This window comes from Littorina saxatilis, linkage group LG9, assembly GCF_037325665.1.
Source record: "Littorina saxatilis isolate snail1 linkage group LG9, US_GU_Lsax_2.0, whole genome shotgun sequence".
NCBI lineage: Eukaryota > Metazoa > Mollusca > Gastropoda > Littorinimorpha > Littorinidae > Littorina > Littorina saxatilis.
The window spans coordinates 53,049,307-53,075,021 of NC_090253.1; the positions used below are offsets into that span (position 1 = coordinate 53,049,307).

Here is a 25,715-nt window from a genome sequence, read left to right on the forward strand (position 1 = left end):
CCACAATGGAACTTGCCCAAATGAAAATGCCAGCAGCATACGACGGTTATGGGCCAAAGAAGAGGAAGAGGAGTAATACTGACAACTTTCAGTTTGACAATAACAGATGCTGAGCGCAGAGATGCAGAACGTGGGGACGAGGAGGGGGAGGAGGTGGGGGGGGGGGGGGGGATTGTATGTTGTTTGTTAGTTATCAAAACAGGCTCATGGAAAAAAATCTGCATCCAGTTAAGGCCTAAAAAATAAATAGGTGTGGTTACGGTAACCCGACCTACCCTATTTTTAGGGGCCGATCCTATAACTTTTTATTACATTTGTCAAAAAAAAAAAAAAAAAAAAAAAAACGAGTGCAAAAAACGCAATGAAAGCGAAAGCGCCCGAGTCGCACACTTATTTCCCTGTCAAGTAGGTTTAATTTGTACACATTAGAAAAAAAAGTAAAAAAAAAAAAAGTGATTGCCTACCTACCTGCCCTATTTTTTTGGGCTATGTTACCGTAACCACACCTATTTATTTTTTTGGCCTAATCGCTGTAGTTGATAATTGTCATCAGTCGGATGGCAGAATGTCAGTGAATAGTTTTAGAAGGGATGTAGACTGTAACTGGGGTAGATGGGGTGATAAATAAATATACTACATCATAGTTTGCAGGTTTGTGGTTTTGCTAGTTGAACACTCAACTACAATGTTTGTGGACAGTGTGTGAATTACTATGTAATTCTACTAGCAAATGTAGCAAATGGTGTACAACTACAAATGTTTATATAGTTCATCACACAGTTTTCAAGACTAATTAAACAAATTTTGTTCAAAAGTGGAACACTTCAGCTGAAAGTCAACACTGCACGATAATATTGTTAACTCTGGTATAATGGCGGTTTGTCAAACCATTTCTTTTTGTCTTGCTGTTGCTTTAATTTTGTGTCCTTTGGAAATCAAGACTGCACGATTATCTATTGTTAATTCTGGTATAATGGCGGCTTGTCAAACCAGTTCTTTTTGTCATGCTGTTGCTTTAATTTCATGTACTTTGGAAATCAAGACTGCACGATGACCTATTCTTAATTCTGGTATAATGGCGGCTTGACACACTAGTTATTTTTGTCATGCTGTTGCTTTAATTTTGTGTCCTTTGTAAATCGTTAGTCAAGACTCAAACTCAATAAATAAAACGTCTTATTGTCAGATCCTGGATTCTAATTCTTATTAGCAAACGAAAGCGAGAAAGACAGTGAGAAGGAAAGAAAAGTGTGTGTGTGTGTGTGTGTGTGTGTGTGTGTGTGTGTGTGTGTTACAGACAAGCAGCAGGATAAAAAGCGTGTGTGTGTGTAAACGTTTTCTTAGATTTTTATTTTAATGTTAAAAGACTTGCGTTCAAGTCAATATTTGTCTTGTGAATATCAAAAGAGAGTATCAAGACTTGTATTAAAAATAATGGTCTTTTTAAACGATATCAATGACACAAGAACGGATTAACAATAAAGTTAATCATGAGTGAGTGACCACAGAATGATAAGCAAACCGAGGAACCAAGACAAAGACTAACTTGAGCATGTGTTGAAATTTCAGAAAACGGGAACATTTGTCTCAGTTAATCACAAAAGAAAATACAAGATTGTTCACCAAGGAAGTTGTTTGTGCATTCAGAAATTCACGAAATCATTGGACGTAAAGTCACATTTGAAAAAAAGTTCCAAAAGCAGTGTTGCGTGTATTTTCTTTTACTTTCAATTTTCGGAGATAATAAATTAGCAGAAAGCAGTAAGTCCACTTGCTGCTCTATGCCCTTTTCTCAGCCAGATATATCGACCAGGATATAATATGGCAGAAAGCAGTAAGTCCAATGCTGCTTTTTGCCATTTTTTAAAAATAAGATTTAAGTCGGGATATAATTTGGCAGAAAGCAGTATGTCCTCTTACTGCCTTTTACCATTATTTTTGAGTGAATGAGTTCGGGGATTTAATTCGGCAAAAGGCAGTAAGTCCACAAAAATCATTATTTCTAAGTGATGAATCAAAAGAGGGTTTTAATATTCATAGCAGAAACGCACAATAATGCCCTTCATGTTATCAGCAAACAAAAACATCATTTTAGGCTTTTCATTCCAAAACAGTGATGCAAACACAAAAAGTCGATTTTCTCGAAACTATGTTTCATGGACTTGCTTCCTTCTGCCTTTACACGGCAGCATACAAGTACACCCCCAAAAGGGAAATGTATAATAATCATCCATAAATGATTATTCTCTATCGAGAAACAAAATAATGAGGATATGGGTTTGAATAGTTGTCCCCTGACGAGGCTACCTTTCAGTTTCCCCAGAAAACCTTCATAAAACCACATATTCAAAGAAGTTGTCCTAACAGCTTGAAACTGTAAATCTAGCCGAAAAGTACTATCTTTGGGAGAGGTACTTAGGGATCTCTGGGATGCCTACTGCATTTGCCGGGATTGGCAGACCCTTGATGTTAACCCCTATTATCTATACATATAAATAAAAGAGAGTGTCTGTCTGTCTGTGTGTGTGTGTGTCTGTCTGTCTGTCTGTGGTCGCCATACCTCCGAGATGGCAAAAGATGAACACAAGATATTTTGCATGCACACTGCCCTGGACCCACAAATGTGCACCTGGGTTTTAGTTTCTCCAGACATTGTTTCCTTCCTCGGATAATTACCCTCCCCATCTATCAATACAGTCTATATAGTGCAAGGGAGGTAAGTCAAGGTTTGTCACCCACGGAAGGGAGGTAACTCTCATCAACCAGTATACCGTGTCATTCTCAAGGGTTACCCCCCGCCCGCTATCATCCCGCCGCCACCCCCCCCCCCCCACACACACACACACACTAACCCTGCCCCCTGCTCCCCCCTCCCTGCCTTCCAGATCATCGCGAATAATGTTTACGAAACGATCGCCTCAGTGAAAGATCACGAGAATTTACAGATTTCTCTCCCCTGTTCAAAAAGGTATGACGCGCTCACTCATGAGGTATGCGCGCTTCGATCAGACGGTAACTACAGTGGGTGTGAGAAGGGGTAAACAAATCACGAAGAACACGTTGAACCAAATAGAAACTTGCCTTGCCTATACATCCAAATGTATGAGCTCACACTGTCATTTTTCTTATCCACATTGGAATAAGATTCGAGAGGTTTCTGAGAGAGGGGATCAATCAATCAATCAAGGAGGCTTATATCCCGCATATTCCGTGGGTACAGTTCTAGGCGCTCTGCAGTGATGCCGTGTGAGATGAAATTTTATACGGCCAGTAGATTGCAGCCATGTCGGCGCATATTTACCTTTCACGGCCTTATTCCAGGTCACACGGGTATGGTAGACAATTATTAACTGTGCCTAAGCAATTTTGCCAGGAAAGACCCTTTTGTCAATCGTGGGATCTTTAACGTGCACACCCAATGTAGTATACACGGGGGGTGGTTCGGACACCGAAGAGAGTCTGCACACAAAGTTGACTCTGTGAAATAAATTTCCGCCGAACCTGGGATCGAACTCGCGCTGACAGCGGCCAACTGAATACAAATCCAGCGCGCTACCAACTGAGCTATATCCCCGCCCAGAGCAGAAACACCCGGGCGAAGCCGGGCCTGACTGCTAGTCAACAATAACTCATAACTCATAACATTTTATTGATCCAACAAAGGAAATTAATTTAGTCATCAGCACATATAGGTCATTAATTAATAACTATAAAAGAATAAAAGAAGAAAATTCATAAAACCCATGATATAAAAATACCCTTTTTTCTTGCACACCTGACACACCGACACACCAATACACATGCATACATGCCTACATACATACCTACATACATACCTACATACATACATACATACATACATTCCATGTTAAAGTGTAGTTAAGAACATCACAGTAATTATATCATTGTTTGGATTAACAGATAAGTTTTTATGTAAATGATGATAACAACAATCCATAATTAACGCTATTGCACTACCAAGGAAGAGACCAACCAAACACATAAAAACCAATAACAGTAATCATCATCAGTTATCACAGGTATCACAGTAGATTAGCCATCAGGTAGTTAGACTCAATTGGGCAAAATATAGTGTCAACACCATCACAACAAAGCTAGAGCTCATTTTCACAGCACTAGTTATGATCAAAGGTCAAACAGTCATCAAATCATATTAAATCTATCACTAAGAGGTACATTTAAAAGGCATCACTGATAGTCTGTGGCCAGGACGATGGCTCGGTTGCTGTTAAAATATCTCACAGCTGCAGGAAGAAAAGAACGCCGAAAACGCTCCGTTCGACACCTAGGCATGAGAAATCGAGCGCTCCGTGTGATGCGGAGATCCATCAGTGCGTCGTGGAGGGGATGCCCTGGGTCGAACAGAATAGCTCTGGACTTACTGGCAAGCCTTCTTTCGACAAGGACTTCAAGGGTGTCAAGGCTCTGGCCTACAGTAGAACTTGCTTTCTTTATCAGCCTGTTCAGCCTGCCAGTGTCCCTTGCAGTGGCATTTCCTCCCCAACACACTGATGCAAACACCATCACACTGCACACCATACTCTGATAAAACATGTACAGCATCTTGTTACACACATGGAATGATCTCAGCTTGCGCAGGAAAAACAATCTTGACTGCGTCTTCTTAAAAACAGCATCAACATGATTAAACCAGCTTAGCTTGTTATCTAGAACTACACCTAAATACTTGTACTCGCTGACTATCTCAATCGCATCACCTTTGATGACTACAGGATGGACAGTGTTTTTCTTTTTGCGAAAATCAAAAATCATTTCCTTCGTCTTGCTTGCGTTTAATACTAAAAAGTTGGAATCACACCAAGACACAAAATCATCAATACGTTCTCTATACAAGCTCTCATCACCATCAAGAATACTACCAACCACGGCAGAGTCGTCAGAAAATTTCTGAAGATGACATGACTCTCCTTGTACTTTAAAATCAGATGTATACAGGGTGAACAAAAAAGGTGACAAAACTGTTCCTTGTGGTGCTCCGGTGAAAGTGTTAATCATGTCAGATGTAAAAGTACCATTCCATCGTACAATATTTCACAGGTGTAAGTATTCCCTCTCAGCGCAAGTTTACAAATTGATTCCAACTTTTTTGTTCTGAAATCACAACGGAAAAATAACACAAGCGTGTGCACAATACTGTTGCTAAAGCAACTGGCGCCGAATACAAGTTTGATCCGATCATGTCCGCTATATTTTCTCACACTTTGGACAGAAATATTCAGTTAAACAGTCGGTCGGATGTGTAGCGAATATAGCTCGAGGATGGTCCACGGCAAGGGTGTCAATGTACAACATCGATCCGTCAACAATCCCCACCCATCACAGAAACCAGCCAGGCTGTTGATTTTTGGTGTGAGTCGAAGTGGAGGACTGTTGTTGTTCTCTGTAAAAGCCTGGGGCGATCTATCGTGATATGCAAGGCGGTATATACACAGGAAAAAGAGTACCCCGAGCACTCCAAAACATCGCTAACAGGAAACACGTACAGTGTCAAGGAACTATGACCTTATCTCACTTGAACTCCAGAAATATAGCAAAATCTATGTGTCTTTAAACAAAACCAGATATGACTAGAAGTGCCCTTGTACTGCAGGTGGCTAGGCGATTTCCAGGGCCCGACATAACTTAAAACAAGTCGCGTAAGGCGAAAATACAACATTTAGTCAAGTAGCTGTCGAACTCACAGAATGAAACTGAACGCAATGCAACGCAGCAAGACCGTATACTCGTTGCATCGTCAGTCCACCGCGCACGGCAAAGGCAGTGAAATTGACAGGAAGAGCGGGGTAGTACTTGTACTTGCGCTGAGAAGGATAGCACGCTTTTCTGTACCTCTCTTTGTTTTAACTTTCTGAGCGTGTTTTTAATCCAAACATATCATATCTATATGTTTTTGGAATCAGGAACCGACAAGGAATAAGACGAAAGTGTTTTTAAATTGATTTGAAAAATTTAATTTTGATAATAATTTTTATATATTTAATGTTTAGAGCTTGTTTTCAATCCGAATATAACATATGTATATGTTTTTGGAATCAGCAAATGATGGAGAATCAGATGAACGTAAATTTGGATCGTTTTAGAAAAAAATATTTTTTTTTACAATTTTCAGATTTTTAATGACCAAAGTCATTAATTAATTTTTAAACCACCAAGCTGAAATGCAATACCGAAGTCCGGGCTTTGTCGAAGACTACTTGACCAAAATTTCAACCAATTTGGTTGAAAAATGAGAGCGTGACAGTGGCGCCTCAACTTTCACGAAAAGCCGGATATGACGTCATCAAAGACATTTATCAAAAAAAGGAAAAAAACGTTCGGGGATATCATACCCAGGAACTCTCATGTCAAATTTCATAAAGATCGGTCCAGTAGTTTGGTCTGAATCGCTCTACACGCACGCACACACGCACGCACGCACACACATACACCACGACCCTCGTTTCGATTCCTCCTCTATGTTAAAACATTTAGTCAAAACTTGACTAAATGTAACAACACAAAACACGATGTTGCCAGATCAGTTGTCTTGCCTAATTGGCCTGTAGATGGCTAATATTCCAAGGTCCTTAGTCAAAGGAGACAAAACTAACACAACAGAAAACAACACGAAACAAAATGTTAGCAAAGAAGCGTCCTTGCCTTGACTTGGTGATAGTTCGACGATTTCAAGGGCCTCACTTGTGCCGGCAGCACTGAGCTGGAATGCGTGACGAGCGACAGTGGGGTCTCCTAGCAAGTTCAAGTTTGAGTTGTATTAGTCTATAACCCATGGGGGCATTTTGAACAATAAATACAATCAATACAATCATGGTACATGCTAATATAGTAAATAACAATAAAAAAAAATAAAATAAAAATATGAAAAACTGTTACAAATTCTATTAATAAAGTTCAAAATATTCTTTAGCAATTTCTTTTTTTTTAGTAGCAAACAACTTTTTAAATTTAAGTGCATTAGGTTTTTTCCAGTAGTAAGGTGGTAACAACTCAGCTCATTCTTCTTTGAAAAAATCACAGACAAATAAATAATGGAATTCATCACCTATGTCTTGTGATACACATTTGGTGCAAGTTCTTTCTGACCTCGGGATGTTAAGATAACGTTCTTTCTGTACAGGCAAATTATTGTTTAATGTCCTAAACTTCATCATTGAAACACATTGCTGATATGGCAGGTGTGTGACATAACAAAAATATCTTTAAACATTCGATAATTCCAAAACATATTTTTTGTTCCAATTTCTCAATCAATCAATCAATCAATGAGGCTTATATCGCGCATATTCCGTGGGTACAGTTCTAGGCGCTCTGCAGTGATGCCGTGTGAGATGAAATTTTATACGGCCAGAAGATTGCAGCCATGTCGGCGCATATTTACCTTTCACGGCCTTATTCCAAGTCACACGGGTATGGTAGACAATTATTAACTGTGCCTAAGCAATTTTGCCAGGAAAGACCCTTTTGTCAATCGTGGGATCTTTAACGTGCACACCCAATGTAGTATACACGGGGGGTGGTTCGGACACCGAAGAGAGTCTGCACACAAAGTTGACTCTGTGAAATAAATTTCCGCCGAACCTGGGATCGAACTCGCGCTGACAGCGGCCAACTGAATACAAATTTCTGTAAACCATTTATGGATATACTGGTCATACAAGCTTCTTTTTACTTTCTTTTTAAACCATGCGCTTGAGTATTGAACATTTTCTTGAAAAGTCCAAAGGCCAGAGAGACCAATTTCCTTTAATTTTTTTTCAATAAAACATAAATAATTAGATTCAATCATCTTGTTGATATACAATTTATAAGTAAAGCAATACACAATACTTGAACATTTTTTTATGAATAGGACTAATCAGTTTATACCAATAGCAAAGCATTCTACATTTCATATTAACATCTAGTGGATATCTTCCAAGTTCACCAACTTTGGAGTTGATTTTTTTAGTTTGAAAACAATTTTATAAAAACGCAATTGAAGTTTAGTAGCAAGTTCACAGGAACCAAAACCCCATACTTCACATCCGTATAGTAAAATTGAAGCAATCATGTGTATGTCCACAGGCAGTGACAATTGTCTACACGTACGCAAAAGAACAAACATTGCCCCCTGAGGCACGATCATATAGATTCTTATGTGTGACTTCGTTTTAACTTTCTGAGCGTGTTTTAATCGAAACATATCATATCTATAGGTTTTTGGAATCAGGAACCGACAAGGAATAAGATGAAAGTGTTTTTAAATTGATTTCGAAAATTTAATTTTGATAATAATTTTTATATTTTTAATTTTCAGAGCTTGTTTTTAATCCAAATATAACATATTTATATGTTTTTGGAATCAGAAAATGATGGAGAATAAGATACACGTAAATTTGGATCGTTTTATAATTTTTTTTTTTTTTACAATTTTCAGATTTGTAATGACCAAAGTCATCAATTAATTTTTAAGCCACCACGCTGAAATGCAATACGGAAGTCCGGGCTTCGTCGAAGACTACTTGACCAAAATTTCAACCAATTTGGTTGAAAAATGAGAGCGTGACAGTGCCGCCTCAACTTTCACAAAAAGCCGGATATGACGTCATCAAAGACATTTATCGAAAAAACGGAGAAAAAAAATCGGGGATATCAATCTAAGGAACTCTCATGTAAAATGTCATAAAGATCGGTCCAGTAGTTTGGTCTGAATCGCTCTACACGCACGCACACACACACACACACACACACACACACACACACACACACACACACACACACACACACACACACACACACATACACCATGACCCTCTTTTCGATTCCCCCTCTATGTTAAAACATTTAGTCAAAACTTGACTAAATGTAAAAATTAGATAGCATGACTAACCTACCTCCCTAAGAATATTTGCAATTGCCAATGAGCTTTGATCATATAAACTAAGAATGTCACAGACCTATGGGTAACCAAGCACAACTAACACCTACACAAAACCACCACCCCCCAAAAAAAAATTCAACAACATTCGATTTTCGACTGAATCATTCAGGTACGAATACTTTTTCCTTTCAAACATTGTTTTTATCATGTTTCGTAAGAAATCACTCGATTTATAGCAGTTTCATTCTCAAAAGTGATGTACGTTACTATTTGGATGACGACCATGCACACTTTACCCGTGGGGCTGGGCTCGTCCATCTCGCACGTAGGTGTGAAAGTCCTGTTGTCATTGATAGATCATATGCAAATGACCAAGGGAGACTAGTTAGGTCACGCTTGTCACAACATCTCGGCAAAACGAGAACGTTTTATTTTGGTTATAAGTAATTTTTCTTTAGACAAAATCAACAAATCGTGTCGATTTTCACGAATCACAGACAAAGCATGCATTGCAAGCAATTTTTTTAATATTATTTTAGACTTAGTAGACTGTGTGAACCTCGAAATCGATCTTTGGCGGCTATCTTACATTTACCGCGGACTGTACGACCGTTTGACTGACCGATACCGAATTTACACAAGGATAATAACGTACATCTCGCATCACTTTTCCAAGCGAAATGAACGAAGTTGGCAGCTCCGTCGAGCTCATTTTTGGTCTCATTAAACACTGCATTCATTTCCTGTCTGGTTTGTATGAAGGATTTACCGGTCGCGCACGTGTTCGGAGTACAGTTCTTACAAAACTGAAAGCACCCAAAATCGCGTAACGCTTTTTTTCTCCAGAATGACTAGGTAAGGTTGGAATCACAAGTCCGTTATTCATTGCTTACGGCATAAATTTGCCACCATGTTATACCAAAACGTTCGTCCATTCATCCTCTTTCATCCAACACAAAAATGTTCTTTGCAAAAAAAGTTTATTAGAAGCAGGAGCCTGCCAAATAATTCAAGCGGGCTCTTTCCTTCTTTCGACGCCATGACAGATTCTTGGCCATATATATAGAGGTTACAACACGAGTGGTTTTTTATATGGCTTGTATTTCAGTCAAGACCCAGCGGATGAATATCAAGGGACTCACGAGCCTCTGTATATCCCATGAAGATCCAAAAGACAACGTGTGACGGAAACATCAAGCTTTAGTTGTCTGTTCAGATGAGGCTCCTCTGCACATACATTGTTCTAAAGGCACGTCTGTTGATCTATGTCAAGTCGGTGCATAATGGTGGCTTGGTTGTCCCCGTCAGCTGAAAGCCTCTTACACGGATTTGACTGAATACCTAGTGGTTACACACGCATCTCCTGAGATCATGGACACCTTCATCGTCTATAAGGGCCTACTGCACCACAGAAGAGCTAGAAAAACTCACAAAGTGCATCGAACAGCTTGTCCAGAGAACAGTCGTAGTCGATGATGTACCGATAAGAACGTGTGTACCAGACGCGTGTTGCTTACAGGCTAGCCAAGGCGAGAAATGGCGAGTGGGGCGAGAAGTGCCGTTGCATAGGTACTCTCGCCGCGAGTGAACGCTAGGTATTGGCGAGATTACGCTAGCAGCCTCCGACGTTGCTAGCGTGTGCTAGCGTAGCGAGAAAACATGGCGGCTATCGACTCGGTTTCATGTTTGAGGACAACAGTTTTTTCAATTGCGATGTCAACAAAGCGAATTGGGAGAAGCTGAAAAGTGGTAAGTGATGTCATTAACTTTTTGTCCAAGTTAAAGCGCAGAACAGTGTTTCTTTGTAATCCCAGCGATTTTTTTCGAACATATACTGAGATGACTTTCGTCGTTGAGAATTTTTATTCCCAATAACACATAATAAAGAAGGATTTTTTGTATGTCAAACTGTGGCTACAGTTGGGGACAGAAACTTACCAAACTTTGGGGACATACTGAGTTGATTGCGGTGGGTGTTCTCTACATATTCAATGTTTGATCAAACGCCACCAAATGCCGCTGTAGTGTATGCGGGTATAAATTTCGAGTAGGGCAAGTAGACCTTTGACGTCAATGCATCGTGACGTCTTCCCTTTTTGGACTTATCTCTCGCGCGTGTCATGTGTATGTGTGTGTGTGTACATCAGTGTTTGTGTGTGTTTTGAAGAGAGAGACGGAGAGTGTGCGTGCAGTTATAGAGAGTGTGTGCGTGTGTGTGCATTCGTCAGTGTGTGCGTTGTGTACGTGTTGTCTGTGTTCAGTTGTGGTGTGTGTGTGTGTGTGTGTGTGTGTGTGTGTGTGTATGGAGAGAGAGAGAGAGAGAGAGAGAGAGAGAGAGAGAGAGAGAGAGAGAGAGAGAGAGAGAGAGAGAGAGAGAGAGAGAGAGAGAGAGAGTTAGTTGATCGTTATCACTCAAACGAGACTATCAGAGAGTACCCCAGTTACTCATCAAATTGGACTGTGAATAGTGTGTTGGCTGTGTTGCCCGTCAAAATTATTGTAAGAACCAGTTGACGTGTTTCGCATATTTTACGGTTCCCATACTGCATAGGTAAAGGTGGCTTGTATAACCCGACTATTCAGTATCAAAACACTGTTTATATCTGTGTAGGTTTTAGTCATCACAACTAATCGCATTTTGCCTTTTGTTTCAGAAAGAAGATCGACGCTACGTCAGATATGCCATCGCCACATGAAGACTTTCCGAATTTAGATCCACTCGGCATTGTGACAAGTCTTGATGAAAAGTATAATGACTGAGGACAGCAGTGGAAAAAGTGGTCACCTATTGCTGATTGTGTATACAGTGCAAAAGACAAATAAGCTGATGGTAGATTTCCAAATGAACACAGTAGGCTACTCTCAGATCTACTTCTGACGGGCAAGCTACAATCCAGGGCAGAGAACACTGCAGCGTTGAAATCAAACTCTTCATTTGTTCCAGGAAAGGACGTCCTTACAAATTAACATTACAACTCTGTGATACAAAGACATAGTGCATTATGTACTCTGAGCAAGAGGCTGTGCTACCACAGGAACATCCCGAGAATTGAGTGGGACAGGATTAACAAGCTTCCCAGGGCTGCAGTGAGGAAGTACATGTTTTTTCTGTCATTGACCTTCATACCTTTCACATAGCCAGTATGAGAGATAATTGTCAATGGTCTTCTTGATGAGCATTCATGCCCAAGCGTGCGGAGCTGGTGGCTAGCAGGACATTCTGTCACTGGAAAATATCACAGACTTCGGACCCTCATGTGAACATGTCTGAGTGTGAACCTTGTGACGCCCATATCTTTAACTCTTAGTCGTATGACAAATTCAAGAATACATTATCTTGCTACGCAAGCTCTTGGGTAGGTTAATGATTGTAGACAAGCTTTGCCATGATTATTATGCTGATGCTGTTTAAAAGTGTGTGTGTGTGTGTGTGTGTGTGTGTGTGTCTGTCTGTGTCTGTGTGCAAGTGAGGGGACAACTGCACCAACAACAAACATTCACACAGTCATTTTATCTGTTTGCTTTCTTTAGAAAATTATACATGGAGTTGATATGATGCGTTAGTTTTAACTCTGTGTGTGTGACAGAGTGAGTGAGTTTGTGTTACTGTTTGTCGAGTTCTTACGGGAGCCTTGAAGACTTGATGTATTGTTCTGACAATGACAAAAGCTTACTGATGAGACGCACAGACATAATTTGAGTTGTACATCCAACTGAAATTGAACAAAAAAAATGACCTTGTACAAATAGAACATAATGATAAGGCAAATTCGCAAACAAGACATCACAAGATTAAAAGCCTCCACAAGAAATGACATTTTGCTACAGACATTTATTCCCTGAAAGCAATTAAGCTGTTCCCTTCTTAATCAAGACAATATGTAGCCAACACAACATTTGTATCCAACACTTTGTGTGTCACATTGTTGTTATATTTTGATGTAAGGGCAGTAATTTCATGTAAGGACAGTAACTGCTCTTGAGGCACACACACACAAATTATTTGTTGAAGATTAAAATAATGGATGGATTAACAGATTTGAGTGATTGTAAGTAGATCCGGTTTAAATCAATTAAATAAATAGCATGGGCAGGACATGTATGTCGCATGCTGGATCACTGCATCCCAAAGCTCCTTCATGGTGAACTCTGTCTGGAAAATGTGATGTTGGAGGGCAAAAGTAAAGATATAAGTATAAGAACACACTAAAAGCTTCTCTATAAACCCTTGATATTCAGTTCCAATCTCGAGAGCAACAGACCGAAATGGCGTAGCATAAGCTATAATTATTAGTGCCCAGAGAGTGGAAAAGAGAACAATCCACATTGCAGAGCAAAAGCGCACAATCCGGAAAACTAGAGCAGCCAGCACCCCAGCACCTGAACAGTCACATGCGGGAAGGGATTCGTGGCCCAGATAAGCTCATCAGCTATCTACGCACAAATCAGACCAGACATCCAAGCATACCATGTGTCTGCGGCCATCTTCAAAACAGAAAGACGAACAACATTTACAATGAAGGTAAATCTTCTGTTTGTTTAGGTTGGAGCTACACATAGCTAATTGATTAACAATATGTGGAGACAAGTCTCACTGTATAATCAATGAGTGGCAAGGATAGGATTGTGTATTTATCAGTAACACAATCCTGGTCAAAAGTTAGTATGCTTCAGGCAGTGATGCTTATCATATTGAATTGAGAAGATAGTGACTTTGCTGGTCATCATTGACATTGATCTAAATTAAACAATTAGTGCTTTCTAACCTATTTGAAACTAGAACCTTTGGATTAATGGCGTTTAACTTTAATTCAGAGGAATTGCTATCAATTCATTTTTAACATCGTGAATCACTAAAGCTTGTGTGTAACTGTAAGATAACCATAATTTTATTGTCTTGCGTTACCAACTAGGCAACAAAAAACAAAACAAAAAAGGTGTGGTTAAGGTAACATAGCCAAAATAAATAGGGTAGGAAGGTAGGCAATCACTTTTGTTTTAAACTTTTTTTTCTTAATAGCAGAGCAACCAAGCGTGTAGCACTCGCAACCGAAGAAGATGCCGCCATTTTTGTCATGGCAAGCGTCTGTTGGGCCTTTTTAGTAATTTCCCTTGCATCATCTGCAGGACGACTCGAGCGCTTTCGCTTTCATTGCGTTTTCTGCACTTGTTTTCTTGGTTTTTTTGTGGTTTTTTTGACAAATGTAATAAAAAGTTATAGGGTCGGCCCCCAAAAATAGGGTAGGTCGGGTTATCGTAACCACACCTATTTTTTTTTAGGCCCTATCATTATCAATCAGTATTGTTTTATTTACTACGTTGTGGGTTTTTTCCAGGTATGATGTTAGCTTTGTTGATTATTATTGTTTGTACTCTTGTTTTAGGGTCACAGTTTTTCGACCTCGCTGTTCTCGTTTGGGTTGTCTCCTCCTTTCTGTAAACTCATATTCTTTAATTAGCATCTTTGGTGCGTCTGATCAGCTTATAACGTAAATGACATTAAACTGAACAAATAAATAACTTGGTTCCATATTTGAACATTTGGCAGTAAGTATGTTTCTTGTGAGTCAGAAAGATCTCACCAGGAACTCAACCTTTACCCAGTTATTTCTTCACATTAAAATTTAAATGGAAGGTTACACAACGCATTCGAATATGCAACTCAATACACACTGCCAGGACTTGTTATTTACAAGAAATACAGCCTCGTAGAATGATATACGGTGGACTGTACTCAACACTTCCCTGAAACACAACAGTTATCAAGAAAGAACATTTGCAATTTCCAGTCTTCTTTGTGTGCAGAAATGCAGTGATCACCACCACATTGACCTCCTTCCTCGTCTTCATCGTTACTGTCCGACAAGTCGATGTCATCCTCGTCGACGCCATTGTCTAAAATGATAAAGTTGTGCAGAACACATGCTGAGAAAATGAATGTTGGAACTTCCCGGATGTTAGTCATGCATGTCGAGATCTTTCAGTCTGCGGGATTTTTCATTCAACAATGGCACGCTCCACGTCGACTCTGGTCCTTGTCTGGGCTTTGTTGCAGGCAGTTTCAGATGGCCATTGTCGCGGAATGGAACCAGCAGGTAGTCGCAGAGAGGGTAGGCTGAGTCCCCAATCACATGGAATTCCGGAGGCAGATTACTTGCGACTCCAACGAGATCCGAGTTGCGGAAGACTCGACTGTCATAGCCCGTGAACACATCCAGGAAGAGGAGATCTTTGTCGCAAACAACCTGAAACAAGTCGCGTAAAGCAATATAAAAATAATTCATCTATCTATCGGCCAGAAACTAAAAACCAACCACCACATAGACTACATACATTTCCTAACTTGCTTTGTTAGCCTAAACCGCAAGACTGAACTGGGTCAAGCTCGTCTCTGCAGAACATGGGAATGAGGTGCCTAATGTCCCATATTTTATTTATAATTCAGTGCATTTTGAGCGTAAGTATGACATGCATATATAATATATATATATGAAATGATAACGAATAATATAAATTCATGAATTCGAAGCTGAAATACATCCCCATTATCCATGCGTAGTCAAAGAATGCTTGACCAAAATATTAATCAATTTGATCAGAATATGAGCGCATGAAAGTGCTGCCTCAACTTTTACAAAAAACGGGATATGACATGTATCTAAAAAAAAGAATAAAAAAAAGGTCGGAGGAACAATATGTATGAGTTTTATGATGATGATTTCTTGGAATTAATACACACACCATCACCCTCGTCTGAACTCCCAACCTCGGTTAAAAAAATAAATATTACCCATACTTAAAAACACAAAAAACCCTCAGATACTTGTCTATAAATTCAAAGATTCAATTTAGAAATCATACACAGCATGTATACATGTGTGCATGTAGTGACTTAATTAAAATTACAGTAGATTCCAATGATGAAATGATACTGCTATTGTTACTCCAGTATTTTAATACAATAGGGGATAAATACACAGGCACCATAATGGTCAGGTCCTCCAACCTTTCAGTTCTGCCTACATTAACATCCCACTTATCTGAAAGAGATGTACGCGTCCCTGTTTTTATCCCTGGTTCCTGTTATCGTAATGTAAGTCCCATCAATGGCTCCCACGACGCCAGGAAAACCAGGTCTTGCTGACCACTTCCCAGCTAATCGCGCCAGGTCACACCTCCGTGGCCACTGGATAACATCTCCTGTAAAGAACAGACAATTGCATTAAAATATGCAGATCACAGTGTTAATTTTATTCCAAATTATCTGACAGTTTACCCATGTCTGTACAATTTACAATTAAAGTCCCAGCCGAACCCAACCATGGTTAGATTTCTAGTGCATTTCACTACCGATTGAGCAGCTATGAAGGCAAGTGACAGATAGGTGAAAAATAGGACAGTAGTATTGTGTGAGATACTGGTGACTGCCGGTGTTTGAGCCCCCAGGCTCCGGATCCGGCTCGCCGGATCTCGAGCCACGCCGACTTAAAAAAACAACTCGTGTGAATCTGGTAGGACACACTCACACAGCAAGCCTTCTTCTTTTTCACGATAATGAGGAATTCCCTTTACAGGGCAACAATCCTCAGTTTGGTTGGTGCGCCTAATTACCCTAGAGTGAAAGATAAAGTGGATATTGTGCCCGTGGAAATTAAAAAAAAAACAAAAAAAAACCAACAACAACAAAAAACATGGGTGGGTTGGTAGGCAAGCTTGCTTTACGCAATTTGCCCTGGTGCCCAAATTCAGGCCCTGGGCTCGTCTACCACCCAGTGCTACCAAGCCCAGCAACCGGGCCCCGACAAAACAATAAAACAGCACGGACAATACGGAGCAAGAGCGATAGAATCTACCTGTATCACTGCTGAGGGATAGAGGGGGGGGGGGGGTCTATTACTGAGGGGAGGGAGTGGGGCTGGAGAGGGGATGAATCTAGTGGGGAGGGGAGGGGGGCAGACAGGGAGTGGGTTTAGACAGGGGTGCCTATGGGCTCGCACCTCGGAGCCAGGCCTCGACGATGGTTCTGAAGGCCTGGGGCGAGTCTGCGCTCACAGCCTCTTGGGGAATGTTATTCCAGAGGCGGATTGCAGACAGAAAGAACGACGTTCTGTGTGAGTCGGTGCGGGACTGTGGGGCCTGGAGTCTGGTGGTGTGCCCCCTGGTTGATCTTGGGACCGGTGTCAGTGTGCCTTCCCTTGGGGCTACCTCGACCAGTCCACTCATGATTTTGTACATGTATCATGGTTGCCCTGGTCGCGGTGCGCCGTTGTATGAGGGGGTCCAGCTTGAGCCTGGAGACGAGTTCCGTTGTACTACTTGTGGGTTTGAAGTCGTGCAGGATCCTCCTTGCAGAACGACGCTGTGTCATCTCCAGGCTGTCAGACAGGCCCTTTTGAGGTGGCCTGAACATGATGGGCATGGGAGCAGCCCCTGAGGTTTCGATAGACAAAGGCACTGGTTTTGTTTGCCTTCTTTTCTCTGTTTATGTAGTATTCTCTAGGCTATCTTGTAATAAAAAGGGGTCTTTGATAAAACAGGAAGGGGGGGGGGGGGGGGGGTTAAAAAAAATGAGACCACTAGGAGGGTTGGGTTTACCAAGACAGTAGACGTAATTTACAGGGAATATGACGCAGTGAAAATAACGTGCAGGTTCTGGACTAACGGAGAATCGCACTTTACTTAAAACAACACCAAAGACAGGGAATACATGTCGCCCGCAAAGTGAACCTACAAGTGAGTTTCTTAGATTGCCGTTTAAAGTAGAGACTTGGCGCTAGGGACGGGTGGGCTCCGGTGTAAAATAACGGCCCTAAAAAAAGTACACTAACAGCAGTTGATGAGTTTCCCATCAATGTAATCACGCAATGGGTGACTAGCATGTTAATACAGAGTAAACCAAAATAGATAAAGCATTCTTACCTGAAAAACGTTCCTGTTCACCCAAAAGTGGCTTCGGAACTGACACTCGTTGTATCGTGGCACCGTAATTTCCACAAAGTTCACATTCCGCTCAATGTAGGCGTCCGGGACGTCGATTGGAGTTTGGTTTGCGGCTGCTTGCATTATTTTTCTGTGGCCTTGGCAGCTTTGTGCACCCACAGTTTCAGTGTCATCGACTAATTCAGATAGCACGAACTTTTGCACATCATTCGACGCCATCTTGATATGCTAGCCTCTGCCTCGTTTTCAATAAGGGCGTTGCTTAGGCTGCTAGCTACGCGAGCGCTCGCCGCGAGATATTCTCGCCTTTGCTCGCCTGTAAGCAACACGAGACTGGTACACTGTAACTTCACATGTGCATAACATTGCTTCTCGAACGGACTGGGTTTTTAAAGATTGCTAGTTGACTTCTGTTTTAGTTGAGAGCACGAGCAAACACACACTCAAACACATACGGCTTGTCATGTTGATCACAAGAGAGAAACAGAACTGGGAATAGAAGGAAACATAACAGATTACGTCCCCATAATATGACGCGATTGATGACAGACTTCATGAAATCTATGACGCTGTGATGATAGTCTCGGCAAGACGAGACCAAAACTAAGCTATGATAGCACCATGGATAGCACTGAACGACTCTCGCGCATGTTCTCAAAAGCGTGGTGACCTCTTGCACATCCGGTCTTACAGGTACATTTGCTTTTGGAATGTCAAGGACGAAAAAAAGTAGAGCCAGCTATGATGTATTTCGTGCACCCTTATTTATCCACTATTTTATGTGTTAGAAGAGTGCAATAGTTACATCATGGATTTGACAAGAGTACAATGGAAATACAAGAAATATACCTTGAGTACATTTACAGAGACAAAGAAGGGAGGTCATGGGATATCCCATGACCTCCCTTCTTTGTCTCTGTTACTTCAGTATGGGTATATATGTTGTATTTTTATAGCTCAATAAATACATCATGGACTCCAAAAAATATATGATAGTGCAGAGTACCCTCCCTTGCATCGTGGCAGACGACTGTTTGTGAGAGTCTGTCCGTGTGTTTGGTGAGCATCTTCAGTTTCTCTGGCAGTGTCGGTGTGGGAACTGACAGAAGCTAGGGAGCACAGATAATAGAAGCCCTGTCACATAGACTAATCACACAATCAATACACATTTGGCTCATGTTTTAAATGACAGTTTCGAGTTTGTTATTCAAACTCAAAGCAACAACACTGGCAGTCTGGTGACATGCATTGCGGGACCGAGAAGCGTCCTTACCTGGTTTGGCTTCGCTATCAAACATCGGCTGTTTCACGAATTGTGCGAGCAAGTCTACTCTTTTGCCTGGCTCTGCAGTAAGTCCACATTGGCGATGAAGGTATGCAAGAACTTAACATGTGTGTATTTTTCCGTAATCCAGTCATATTCCTTCAAAATGCAATCAATCGGCGGTGACAGACTTGGTGTCAGCAATTCGCGACTTCACCAACTTGGTCCCGTTTTCCTCACACCCATACCAGTTTAGGTTCTTCCATGCAAACACACTCCCAAAACAGTTTATCACGTAGATACATTTCAAATAGGGAGCACATGGTTAAATCTAAACCTACATATTTGTTCCCTAAAATTTGCTTCTCTGTCAATAAGCCTAGTTGTATAATAATACGTTCGAGAAAAACAACGTGGAATCGATTCTGAATCGAGTAAGCCAAATGGGTGCCAAACCGGTTTCGCCCGTTCTGCCGACCTGAAACGCAAAACAAAAGAATTGTGCGCTTCAACTAAATTGATTTCTATACGACTTCATTACTTTCTTGCAACTTATGAACCTTTACTTAAAGCTTTTAAATGGTCTGAAAGTAGTGTTACCGCGTACTTATCGATGCACTCATTCGTTTTATTTTTTCAGCAACAGTCACTTAGTTTAAGGTTGCAAAAGGGCCAAGTCTCGCTGGCAACACTGTTTTACGCTCCACAGATCGCAACAGTGCCGCTAGTAGTCTACACTTTGTGTTTGATGGCAGAATGGGATATACAGATTACAACACGAGTGGTTTTTTATATGGCTGGCTTGTATTTCAGTCAAGACCCAGCGGATGAATATCATCGGGAGACACGAGCCTCTGGCGAGTGTCTCCCGATTGATATATGAATATGAATATATATACTCCCTATACATATATGAATATGAATATATATACTCATGAATACTAGATGAATACTTGCTTCGCCGGGAAGAAGTAGAGCCGAATACCCGGCTTCGTCGGTGAGTGGCGCACCATATGCGATTGACGCCACACGAAGGAAAACTTCTAAAAATAGTAACGGGAATATGGATTGAGCGTTGTGGACAGTGACCTTCTAAAAATAGTAACGGGAATATGGATTGACGCCACACGAAAGAAAGGAGATAAACGCAAAACACTGGAGAAGATAAGGACGAGTTACTGGGAATGGATCTAGGAAGATGTACATAAAAACCAAAATCGGTTCAGCGCTGCGCGCTGAGAGCACGTGTTGAAAATTGTCATCGACCAAATTGTGAACGGGGTGTACCTGAATATGCCCACCAAATTTGAAGCAGATCCATCGAGAACTTTGGCCGTGCATCGGGAACTGACACACGGACACACACAAGTCGTATATATACTCAGAGGCAAAAGAAACGCAAATGCTGCAGTGAAGACGGGTTACACATGAATTTGAATGTCGATTTAATTATTTCGGGTTAACAATAACAAGGGAACGAATTGACCAATACAAAAACCATACGGAAAAGTGTATTGGGATGAGAACATGACGTGCCATGTTCCACTGAACACTGTTTGTAGACGGTTGAAAGTCAATAGCGTGTTGCTCCTCCCTGGGCGTTGATGACTGTGGCGCACCTCCGGTACATGGAGAGGACGAGGTGATTAATTTGCTGCTGAGGGACCTGAGCCCACACCTGGGTCACAGCAGCACGCAGTTCTGCTGCTGTGCGGGATCTCCGGGCAAGGGCATTAATCCTTCTTTGCATGATGTCCCAAAAGTGTTCGATTGGGTTGAGATCCGGAGATCGAGCAGGATGAGGCAGAAGGTTCACGCTGTTGTGACGCAGGAAGTCCTGGGTAGAACGTGCAGTATGGGGACGGGCATTGTCTTGCTGGAACAGGCAGTTTCGGTGCCTCTGGAAAAATGGAACCACATAGGGACGCAGGACTTGATTGATGTAGCGGTCTGCATTGACATCATTCCCACGACCTTGGCCGACGTTCTAAACGACGACAAGCCTCACTCGCGGATTGACACCAATGGCGCCCCATATCATGACGCTGGCACCTCCCCATCGATCTTGCTGCAGGATGTTATTGTTAGAAAACCGCTGTCCAGGTCTTCGCCAGATCCGGACACGCCCATCGCCAGGTTCCAGGCAAAAGCGCTTCTCGTCCGAAAAAAGAACCCTCCGCCAGTCCCGATGGCGCCAGTGGGCATGCTGCTTGGGCCCAGGCCAGACGATCCAGGCGATGCTGAGCTGTCAAGACAGGACGTCGATCAGGACGCCGATCTATCAGGTTCTGCCCACCAAGGCGTCGGCGTACAGTTCTGGCACTGACGGGTTCTCCATGCACCCCGAATGTGTTACGGGCTCTGTTGGCGGCAGTTTCGAATGCATCTCGCTGGTGTTGATGGACAAGATGGCGATCTTGTCGGGTTGTTGTTACCCGGGGTCTGCCACGTCCTGGTAAGTCGCAGGTACTGTTAGTGACATGAAAACTTTGCTGCAGGCGATAAACCGTGGTGACATTTACTCCAAATGCCCTAGTAACTTGCTAAACTGATTGTCCAGCATCAATTCTCACGATCGCCTGTTGGCGCTGATCTGGTGATAGTCTCGGCATCGCGCCTGTGTCGCAGAAATGAATGTTGTAACAGTTTTGTGAGTATTGTACAGCTTGCCTGAACACTCTGAACACGAAAAGCTGCTTTTCCACATTGTGCATGTGCTGAAAGTGGTCCCCATGACGGTTTGGGATCCCCGTCAACAAGACCTCGCGTGTGACCCAGATAACGGCAAACACGGTTCTCACAAGATAAGACCGCTAAAACAACACGTGCAGAACATGCTGGTATCATGATTTTATTTTTATATCAAGTCCATAAAGGTATAATCAACGCATCCTTTATTTGCGTTTCTTTTGCCTCCGAGTTTAGATATATGTGTAAGATATATAACATTAGGTATTGGTGAAGCTATAAACATGTACTGTTGTAGATAATTCAGCAGTCTTTTGTTCTTCGTAAATTGTATTACAAGTACTCTGTAATTGTAGATGAAATTATTCATACATTTGAAGATGCATAGTAATAATGTGCATAGTAAATTGGTATGATGTACATAGTATACATAATGGTACAAATATCTTTATTTTTCCTCTTCCTTCCCATCTTAAAGTTTGTTGCAACCCTATACTCAAAAAGTGCATATGATAATGTTTGTTTGAACATTGATTGGTTGAACTATTGAGATGCGAGAAAGTAAAACATGAAATAGCTAGAATGAAAGATTTACTCATTACTGGAATTATTATAAATATCCAGTCAGTCCTTTCCTTGGCTCACAATCACATTAACAGATCTGGACAGTGTTTTTTTAACATGGAATAAGAGTTGCAATGTAAATTGTAATACCACCTGTGTACTTGGATAACTACTCTACATTCAACACCCTGACTGCCCCTGCGCAGAGTTAGAATTTTCAGAATGAATTCACATCACATTTCACAACAAAACTGTAAGGTGTCAACGCTAAATAGGGAATGTGTGTGGGATGAGGGCTCATGCTGAATTTGAAAAAAATAGTAAATTTTCATCACATTCCAGAAAAACTGCTCACATTAGCAGCACAACAAGATATCATGTCGTTAAAAAGGTTCTTCTGAGGAAGTCTTTAATTCTAATGATGAAAGATTATCTTTTTAATTTTAATGATGAAAGTATGTATAGGTTACAACACGAGTGGTTTTTTATATGGCTTGTATTTCAGTCAAGACCCAGCGGATGAATATCATCGGGAGACACGAGCCTCTGGCGAGTGGCTCTCGATTGATATTCCCGCTGGGTCTTGACTGAAATACAAGCCATATAAAAAACCACGAGTGTTGTAATCTGTATATCCCATTCTACCATCAAACACAAAGTGTAGACTACTAGCGGCATTGTTGCGATCTGTGGAGTGTAAAACAGTGTTGCCATCGAGACTTGGCCCTTTTGCAACCTTAAACTAAGTGACCGTCGCTGAAAAAATAAAACGAATGAGTGCATCGATAAGTACGCGGTAGCACTACTTTCAGACCATTTAAAAGCTTTACGTAAAAGTTCATAAGTTGCAAGTAATGAAGTCGTATAGAAATCAATTTAGTTGAAGCGCACAATTCTTTTGTTTTGTGTTTCAGGTCGGCGGAACGGGGAAACCGGTTTGGCACCCATTAATTTTGGCTTACTCGATTCAGAATCGATTCCACGTTGTTTCAGTTTCTCGAACGTATTATTATAGCCTACAATTAGGCTTATTGACAGAGAAGCAAATTGTAGGGAACACATATGTAGATTTAGATTTAACCATTTGCTCCCTATTTGAAATGTATCTACGTGATAAACTGTTTTGCGAGTGTGTTTGCATGGATGAACCTAAACTGGTATGGGTGTGAGGAAAACAGGACCCAAGTCTGTCACCGCCGATTGATTGCATTTTGAAAGAATATGACTGGATTACGGAAAAATACACACATATGTTAAGTTCTTGGATACCTTCATCGCCAATGTGGACTTACTGCAGAGCCAGGCAAAAGAGTAGACTTGCTCGCAAAATACGTGTTTGATAACGAAGCGAAGCCAAAGGACGCTTCTCGGTAGATAAAACAGTCGTCTGGTACGATGCAAGGGAGGGTACTCGTTTTTTTGTTTTGGTTTGCAACCATTGGCATTGTGATCAGTAGTGTTCGACTGTTCAAACTAGTGTTATGCACGGGTTAATAAAACTGCTGATAGAACTCTTTAGCAGCAAAGCAATTAAGAGTGTATTACAATCTACCTTTAAGCATATTTCTGATTGGATTAAGGTTGTGCCAGCTTAAACTCTAGTTTTTATCTGTGTGCTGTCCCGGTGCAAGGGAGACTACTCTTTTGTTTTGGTTTTCATGGCAGTGTTTCGTACTGTACATGTAACAGAGTATGTTCTTGTAAACCGGTCTGCAGTAGACAGGGACACGGAGAAAACGTTCGAAACAGTATTGAGGGAACACATTTTCTTTCTGTTGTGTTGCATATTCATATTCTGAGCCGTGCGATACGATTTTGGAACTTCATACAAATGTGTCACATTGTTCGGCGAGAGGTCAAAGGTCGGGAGGAAAGTAGTTCTTTGCCCAAATCGGAATCTGCACTATCATATATTTTTTGGAGTCCATGATGTATTTATTGAGCTATAAAAATACAACATATATACCCATACTGAAGTAACAGAGACAACGAAGGGAGGTCATGGGATATATATATATATAGAGAGAGAAATTTATAATGAGAGCGCTGCTAAAAATGCCAAAATGTGCACTCGATCGCTTGTACTTTTAAAGAAAAGTTAAATATAGAATGACGTCAAGAGCGAGAATACATAGAAATTAGGTCATGAGCAAGGGTGATCATCCTTTACTCTGTGTGTGTCTCCACCGCCTACATTCCAACAAGGAATTTTGAAAGCAGGGAGCACACTAGAGGTAATGGAAGAGGTGGGGGGAGGGGGTAAGAATTAGATCTAGAAAGAACTCTTCACAGACAGCCTACTGGAGAATCAAACCCTTTCGGAGCCGATTGCAACACTGAACAAGAATAACCCGAGGAGAGTTCTACAACCTCAAAGGATTGAGAAGTCACCGAAGTGCATTTAAGGGCATTCTCATAGAGTGCTGAACCTGAAAAGGTCCGTATTTGTTTAACCATCAAAGTAAAGGATGATCACCCTTGCTCATGACGTAATTTCTATGCATTCTCGCTCTTGACGTCATTCTATATTTAACTTTTCTTTAAAAGTACAAGCGATCGAGTGCACATTTTGGCATTTTTAGCAGCGCTCTCATTATAAATTTCTATTTTGTTGCTTCAACAACCAAGAGCAGCTGCTGATACTTCAACATTTCTTTTTCATACTCTTCACTGACGGTTGCAGGGGAATCAAAGAAAGATTCTCGTCAATGCAGAGGGCCTACCGCAGAAATGTGGTTTTCTCTTTTGCATAGAAGTTTGAGAGTTCTTCTCTGTTTTATGCCAAGAGACTGCCTGATGAAAGCTTCTCAGAGAAACATTTGCATACACATCAACATCATCAACATTATCAGTATCACCACAATCCTTCACCACTCTGTCTTCACCTCCCTCTTTACCACCATCATCACCCCAGTCATTCACTCTATCTTCATCACCACAGTCATTCACTCTATTTTGACCTCTCTTAACACCACCATCACCACCACAGTAATTCACTCTGTCTTCACCCCTCTCATCACCACCATCACCACCACAGTCATTCCCTCTATCTTCACCTCTCTCAACACCACCATCACCACCACAGTCATTCCCTCTATCTTCACCTCTCTCAACACCACCATCACCACCACAGTAATTCACTCTATCTTCACCTCTCTCAACACCACCATCACCACCACAGTCATTCCCTCTATCTTCACCTCTCTCAACACCACCATCACCACCACAGTAATTCACTCTATCTTCACCTCTCTCATCACCACCATCATCACCACAGTCATTCACTCTGTCTTTACCTCTATCATCACCACCATCACCACCACAGTCATTCACTCTGTCTTTACCTCTATCATCACC

At 41.3% G+C, this 25,715-nt stretch overlaps 2 long non-coding RNA genes across 2 annotated transcripts in view; both read right to left on the reverse strand.

Moving 5' to 3' along the window:
• Positions 1 to 25,715, reverse strand: part of LOC138976510 (uncharacterized) — a 445,777-nt gene that overhangs the window by 284,494 nt on the left and 135,568 nt on the right. The gene's annotated exons all lie outside the window — the stretch shown is intronic.
• LOC138976447 (uncharacterized) lies at positions 13,413 to 18,729 on the reverse strand. Its single transcript, XR_011459002.1, has 2 exons — positions 17,822 to 18,729; positions 13,413 to 16,102 (listed from the first exon to the last, which is right to left on the reverse strand). It is a non-coding gene; the product is annotated as an uncharacterized lncRNA (long non-coding RNA).